Here is an 8,383-nt window from a genome sequence, read left to right as displayed (position 1 = left end):
TGATTCAGCTTTACGATTTATCGCTTTCGTAAACAGGTACATGTTAGTTTAGGTTAGATTATGCTTCTGTTTCTTGCATGTATTCGCAATTTCCTTAGAATGTGCTCTTTCTTCCAAGACATACCATAAGCATAAACTAATTTAAGCTTCATCTTTACGAGAACTCGCTTTGGTCCTATGAGTGACAGGTCAGCTTAGATTAAGCTTTTACTATGCTCTGCGTATATTGGAAATTATCTAAGGATGTTCTCTTTCTTCGAATTCATACCAAAAGCCTAATCTAACCTTTCCTGATTCGACCTTAAGAAAAGTAAGTAAAGGGACTGAAATTTGACGCATGAGCAACTTTTACTTGCCACCTATTCCTTCCACCTCGCACTTTCAGATCAATTTAGGCCCTTATTTTCATTCTACAGTCGGGGTCAGTACTTTTTTTTTCTATACTTTACTTAGTCATTTAACAAAGTAGCCTACATATGTCAAAAACAAGATGTTAGATAGTTTATATGTAGTCAGAAGAGATTAAAGGACAAATGCATTGCCTGCCAAAATTTTATTTCGACAGCATCAATAAATATATAATTAAAATATGTGGTCTGTGTACATAGTGTACCAACTTAGTAAACAAAGGATAAATAACTAATAGCATTTTGTAATCTCTGTTGGGCGGGCAGAAAGGCTTAAGTCACTTTATACAAAATTTACAAGGATTAAAAAAAATGTTGTAAATCCGAAAAGTAACACATGTTTCGGCTATTTCATAATTTCCTTTATTTTTGTCGTTGCTGGTTTTAGGATCTCGTTTGGGAAACAGGTTTAATGAATGGATTTAAAATTAAAATCTTACATCACAAAAATAAATCACTTAAGACCTTTTCGCTGCCAACCGGAAATACTGTATGTATATCTGTGGCGCAAATCTCGTGAAAACTGGATACATTGATTAGATTAAATCATTTGTGACATTCATTCATTCATTCATTCTTGTGCCTAGGGGCAGGTCTTTCACTGCAAACCCAGCTTTCTCCAGTCTTACCTATTTTCTGCCCTCTTCTTTGTTTGCTCATGTGATCCATATATCTTAATGTCGTCAATCATCTGATATCTTCTTGTACTTCGAACTCTTCTCCCGTTCACCATTCCTTCCAGTGCATCCATCAAAAGGCAGTTCCTTTTCCACCAGTGTCCCAAACATTTTGCTTTCCTCTTCCTGATCTCTTTCAACATCATTCTTTCTTCAACCACTCTTTCCAACACAGCTTCATTTCTTATTCTCTGTCCACACCTCTGGAGTAACGGTTAGCACATTTAGACGCGAAACCAGGTGGTCTGGTTCGATTTCCGGTCGGAACAAGTTACCTGGTTGAGGTTTTTTCTAGTTTTCTTAGTTGAATTATTTTTCCTACTCCTCTATTGGTTTGTTTACCTTTTTACTTAAGAACAATATTATTACTAATCATTAATATAGATTTAATGATTAACAATATAGAACTTATGGGATTTTCACTCAACCCAATATGAGCAAATGCTGGGTAACTTTCGGTATTGGACTCCAGACGCCTTTCACCGGGATTATCACCTTCATCTCATTCAGACGATAAATAACCTAAGCTGTTGATAAAGCGTCGTAAAATAACCTGCTAAAATGAAAAAAAAAATTCTTATTCTGTCAGAAAGTATCATCATGCCATGTTTGCCATTTTTCTTAAGAAATATATATTTGGTAGCTTCCCGCTGCTTTCTGCACACCTCTCTCTTTTGCATTTTAAAAAGATCTCAGGGGGCCACAGTGTGGAGGTGAGGAGAATGGATTTGTCTAATTAGGCCCTTCCGACTTCACCAGAATTCACACCTAGTGTTAAATATCAGTTATACCAGGGGTTTTGACATTATCAGAGACCAGGGAACTCCAATTAGCATATTCCCTCCCTTTGTGATATTTTCGTATTCAAAATCGAGTATGTAACAGAGTACTGAGTTTGAACTGAAAAGTTTTCTCTTCATGACGTCTGATGCAAACGCGTTGTGCCACTTAATCAAGGCCAAAGGGTGACAGTACTGTAGTGCTGATTACTGTTGAAAGAAATCATTTTATGTCATAATATAAACTGTATATTCCGTTTTAATTGTGACGTTTTCATTCATAATGTCCCGATGCATAATGGCAAAATAGTGTAGAAGGTGAGGGTATAGCAAGGAAATGTTACAGTGACACAAGGGAGGGGAGAAATAGAAGGACATTCTTCACTCAGTATCTTGTAACTGCAATAACACGTTATAAGATAATGTGGGTAAATATCTTTTCATTTTTATGTTGTAATATTTGCAAGTGGAAAGTTGAACCACTTGTTTATGAGTGTGTAGGCATGTATCCAATAGTTTTAGTGTTAGGGACACGTACCCAGATTGAATATTAAGCACAACATGAAAAATTATTGAGTTCACTTATGACTTATGAAGGAAATGGGAACCTTTTTCTACAATGACTGTATCCATTTGTACCATACAGCTGGTTTGGCGCAACTGCTTGCTGAATTTGTCTCGGTTCGCAGAATGAGTTCTAAATGTAGTAAGTTTCAAGAATAAATATTTTCAGAATAAGAAATAACATACATATATTACGAAACTATATACGTCTTTAATATTGCAGTTAACCTAATGCAAAAATTAATGCCAACATAGCCCGAAACAATCGTGTTTATTGTTATATTGTCGTTTGCTGCCCAAATTTGTAGGCAGTCAGTTCAAGAGTAAGATATGCCTGAAAACTTGAAACACATGTACGATTACTTATGTAGTCGCATTGTCTCTCCCCTCTCAATGCTAAAAGTGTAAAGACAACAATGTAACATGGTATTCGGAAAGAATTTTAAAATGTAGAACTTTCAAACCAAAAGTACACTATTAAGCACATAATTGTTTCATTGGGAGCCTTGTCAATATTGAATGCATCATTGGTTATTAGTAGGGCTTTCAAAAGGGAGCAGTTAAAGGTAGTGATGGTAACGAGTATAGCTGCGGTAGGTGGAATGAGGTTAATTTCCCCTACAATTTGACATAAACAGCATAGAGTCTGTACCGCTGCTTATGTCAAGTTGTTGGGGAAGGTCACCCCATTCCACCTACTGCAGCTATACTCGGTACCATCACTAGCTTTAACTGCTCCCTTTTCATTGCCCTAGTCATTAGGTGGGTAGCATTAGATATTATTTAAGTTGTGCTTACATTTAAATCGAATTTTTAGAGAGTTATCACTGTAGTGCAATATAACATTAAAACTTTCGATGAAGTTCTTTTAATTATTGTTTTCGGCATGTGTAAGAAAAGTGAAATCGCTTCTACAGCATTTCATGTTTCTGAAAGTGAAAAATTGAAGCACTTTGCCACCTCGTAGCATCGACATGTTTCTTTGAAATAATATCTTCTTTGCAATTGAGAATATTTGTTAAATAAATTATAATTTGATCAAAGAATTGAGGTACATTAATGTTTGTAAGTCGCAGATTGCTTCATATTATGATTTGGCTTAAGAACGTTTTATGCATTCAGTGTCGCTTCATAATGTGTTAATGTAGCATATTCCTATGTCACCAACAATGATATAGACTGATATTTATAATGGAATAACAGTTCGTATTTCAAGTTTTGTTTTTCATTTCCTAACTTTAATATGGGGAACAAAAACATGTTTCGAAGATCTCATTCGGGAGAGTGGGTCAAATTTTCGCGAAAAATGATATTCACATATTGTAATGGACATAAGACGACACTGTGGCCTACAAGCTGACAATATAAGTTGTATGGCTTTCTCATTCTTCATTTATTTTCAGTTGGACACCTATTAGTATTACTAAATCAGGGCTTATTCAGTATTTTATTTTAATCTAATATACTCGGATTTCACTAAACAGAACCACAGCCAAAAATTCAAGCTCACAAGCCCACAAATGTCTTCACAATGAAATACATAACCACATGGCTTCGTTTGTGTAAACTGTAAGCAGGATATGCATCATAAGGGCTTTGTTGATCCCTCTTCTAAATTGAAAGCTTGTCTGAAAATCTGCCAGTGGGATTTGTGTGAAATATTACTTTAGAAACAAGAGTGGAGAAGCTCACCGATGTGGAGTAATGGTTAACACATCTGATCTGGAAATAATGGGTGTCTGGTGTCAAATCCAGTTTTGGACAGTTTTCCTCGTTGAGTTATTTCCGGGACTTTCCCTCAACCCATGAAGAGGAAATGCTGCGTAAATTTTGGAGCTGGACCCTGCACTCATCATACTAATATTATCATTTTCATGTCACTCATGCTAGATGAATACAGCAGTTGAGAGGGCGTCGTAAAATAACTTGATTAAAAAAAAAACACTATACAAACTTTCAACATACAAGGTGTGTGATAGCAGAGCCCAACTCAGCCACTTGAATTTTAAAGTCTACTTGTTTCGAAATTTTATAGAAAGCTCGTCTGATCATCATCATCATCCATAGCGCTACAGCCCAGATCGGGCCTCGGCTTCCTTAAGAATTCTTCTCCATCGGTCTCGATCTTTAGCCACCATCCACCAGTTCTTCACTCCAAGCCTCTTAATGTCATCCATAACACAGTCCATCCATCGTAGCTTTGGCCTTCCAACTCTTCTTCCTCCAGCAATCCCATATTCCATCACCTTCCTAGGTATTTCACATTCATCCATTCTCTTAACATGCCCTGCCCATCTCAGACGAGCAATCTTAATGGATGTTATTATATTGGGAGACTCATAAAGCTGGTATAATTCGTTGTTATATCTTATTCTCCAAGTTTCACCATCCCTTACAGGTCCAAAAATCCTTCGCAATATCTTCCTTTCGAATGCGGCCAATCTAAATTTATCCCTTTCGCTAAGAGGCCACGTCTCTGATGCATAGGTCAACACTGGTTTTATTAGGGTCTTATATAGTCTACATTTTGTGCCACGAGATAGCAATCTTGATTTAACTTGTTTTTGCAGCCCATAATAACACCTATTGGCGCTTTGTATTCTTCTACTTATTTCCTCTGAGATATCATTGTTACTATTAACTAGTGATCCAAAGCTCGTCTGATAATGTATATATTTTTTACACAGACGATAATAAAATATTATATTAATACTGTTCCCTCGTCAGATCTGCCTAGAAATAAATGAAATAACACATGGGCCTCCAGATCACTAACACATGAGGCACCACAGAGTTCATCATAGATGGCTGTGTCTTCTTTATTCAATGTAACGATACAGAATAGTTGTTTTTTTTTTCTTTTTTTACTAGAAATGTGAAGTATTTCTCTTCTTCCCACAACGTAAGCTAGAGAAAAATTCTGCGAATGGAAACAAGTCTGTGTTTCTGAGTCTCTTTATTCTGTTACACTTGCCAGTGGCGTAATAATGTTCATTTCCCGCAAGTGAAAATTGTCCCACACCGCCAGTAAACCAGAGGGGTGCAGCTGCAACATGCTCACCCACTCAGCCGCCAACTTTGAATCTCGATGTCGCACCAGGAGACTATATGACAACTAGGAAGGATGACATTCCTCCAGTTATCATTGAAAACAACTACAACGGCGACCCTGTCACTGTACTGACCACGTACCGAGACGAGACGAACCCACTGGAAATTAACTGCAAGCGACTGGCAACTACTTATATGGTTGATTATGTATATGTATTTTAAATTATGATTAAAATTGAACCTTTCTCCTGAATATATGCATATCCCAATGAGGCCAATTGGCTTGTCGTCAGGACAACACCTCATCCTGCTCAAGGTTTTCCGTGGTTTTCCTTGAATAATAAGACAAATGTCGGGATGAGCCCTAAAAGAAATGGGCCAAGGACCTCTTCCCTTCCCCCACACTTTCTCTTCTACTATCACAAAGAACTTGCTAATTTCTTAGATAACAACCCTGTAATATGAAAATAGGGGAAAATAAGTATACTGTAAGTTCACAGGACTAACGGCTTCGAAGCTGGGTACCTGGTTTTAATGAAGTGCACTGGAAGCAATTTAAAACATGGAGGCATGAGATAGTTACTCTGCCTGCCATAAAAAATTCACTTCAATGAAATCCCCAAGGGGGGAGGGGGAAACCAATGTGCTTAAGAATTCCTCCTGCCTCTACTGGGTGCTGTTTAACAGCTCATATCTTGACCTATGACCCCTTCTGATAATTACAAAACAAAAAATTGATTATTATATGCTTTGTACTTAGTCCGTGGTCGAGATATTAGATATTCTGTCGTTATTATCTTTGTTTATTTGTGGACAAAGCAGGCGCAGGGGATTTATTCAAAGTGTCTAGCCCTTTCTCTCCAGCATTTTTATGTTGTCAGTACTCTACCTACAATCATCATAACTCTGCAGATTCCTAGATGGCGTTCATAACAACTAAAATGACTGAAAGTTGTACTCATTCGTGTTTAACACTTGTTTTACTGATCTAATTTTTATCAAGTGTTAGTGACTGGGTACATTTTTAACCCATTATTTTCTAAGGCAATTTGAATGCAATTTGTCAAAGCTTGTTTGAAGACAGTAATTTTATTTGAACATTTTTTTACATGAATTAAATACTATTATAGTCACAATCATGCCATGGTATGAAAGAAAAATTTCACAACCTCGAGCGGGAATCGAACCTGCGACTTCCTGGTCGCCAGGACACCAGGAAGTCGCAGGTTCGATTCCCGCTCAAGGTTGTGAAATTTTTCTTTCATACCATGGCATGATTGTGACTATAATAGTATTTAATTCATTAATATGTCATATCAACGGACGTATATACGTCACCAAACATCGTAAGATGAAGATTACATTTTTTTACACTTTACACACTAAATATATATTTATTTTCAGTCATATACATTCTTCCTTCAGAAACCTAATTTTATTCGATATCAACGAAGCAATTGTGTACAATTGTCACACATTACTTGAATGCTTTTTTTTTTTTTTTTTTTTTTTTTTTTAAGCGATCCTTGCAAACCTATTCATACTTCAATACATTGATTTTACATTTCCAATCTGTTCTCCTAGTTGGAACAATAACAAAGACTTTAAAATAATAAGTGCATTCATTTGTTATTACGTGGGTTTTGGTTTGAAAGTCATTAGTATTTCTTTACTATAACGTTACCAGTTTAAAGTACAAATGTATTTACATGCTTGGATACTAGACGAGTAACAGATATCATAAGAAAAAAATTGAGTCCATACACAATGTTCACACCAAAAATAATGTTCGAAAGTCATTGCAAAGTGAAGTCGAAGATGAGATGCGGTTAGCAGTGGTAGGCGTCGATGAGGGGCAACACATACAACTCTCTTCCGAGCATTCCCTTACTTACAGAGGAAAAAAGCTAGCTTCGTAATGTAGAATCAGTGACGGGTTATGTTAGTATTTTTCCTGTGTCTTCCATGTACTCACAATTGACTAAGAATGTGCCCTTTCCTGCAAGGCATGCCAAAAACCTAATCTAATCTAACCTAACCCAACACTAATTCAATCTTACGAAAAATCTCTATGGTCTATGGTCAAATCAATGAGAGGTAATGTTAGGTTAGATTAGATTATGCTTTTGCTATGATTTGCATATATTCGCAGTTGTCTATCTAAGAATACGTCCTTTCTTCCAAGCCATACCAAAATCCTGAACTGACGAAACCTAACGTAACCTAACCTGTGAATCAGTAAGGAATGGCTCAGAAATATGATGCATGTATTTCCATTACTTGCCGCTTACCCTTCCACGTCGCAATTTTGCAGCAATGAATTGTCTTTTAAACAGTGGCATGTTCCAAATGATTTTTGAGAGTCTTGTTTAGATTACCGTACTCACGGACTGTAGCAACCCACGAAATACACCAGAGTTCTTCGAATCGTTTTTTCATCATGTCCCCTAAGGGGAAGTTCATATTGGCCACAAAATTTGATACAATCAATGTTTTTAAAAATAATTTCACGATTTTTTCTCACTTCTTGATTATGTTTGAGAATGTTTGTTCTGTTCGTTTCAATTAATTGCGCACCAGTATTAGTTTCGCCTAACATAGCCAATGAAACAACATTTTTCAGGTGAGATTGCGAAGATTCGTGCTTTTTAATTTTTAGGGACAAATGTCCTAAATCTGTCACACCACTCCTAGTCCATGCACTATCACTACCGAAGAGGAGGCAACAAGAAATGCTCAGCGTAAATTTCATTGTTATACTTCCTTACATATATGCACTATTTCGGCTGGATGAAGCTTGAGTAAGATTTAAGTCGGGTAACGAACAACCCTTTAATTTCACTTCATTACATCAATTTTCCTCGCAAGGGAAAGTTGAGAAAAATAAAATTAATATTTTCTAATT

This window comes from Periplaneta americana, chromosome 10, assembly GCF_040183065.1.
Source record: "Periplaneta americana isolate PAMFEO1 chromosome 10, P.americana_PAMFEO1_priV1, whole genome shotgun sequence".
NCBI lineage: Eukaryota > Metazoa > Arthropoda > Insecta > Blattodea > Blattidae > Periplaneta > Periplaneta americana.
Note: the sequence above shows the minus strand (reverse complement) of the source record.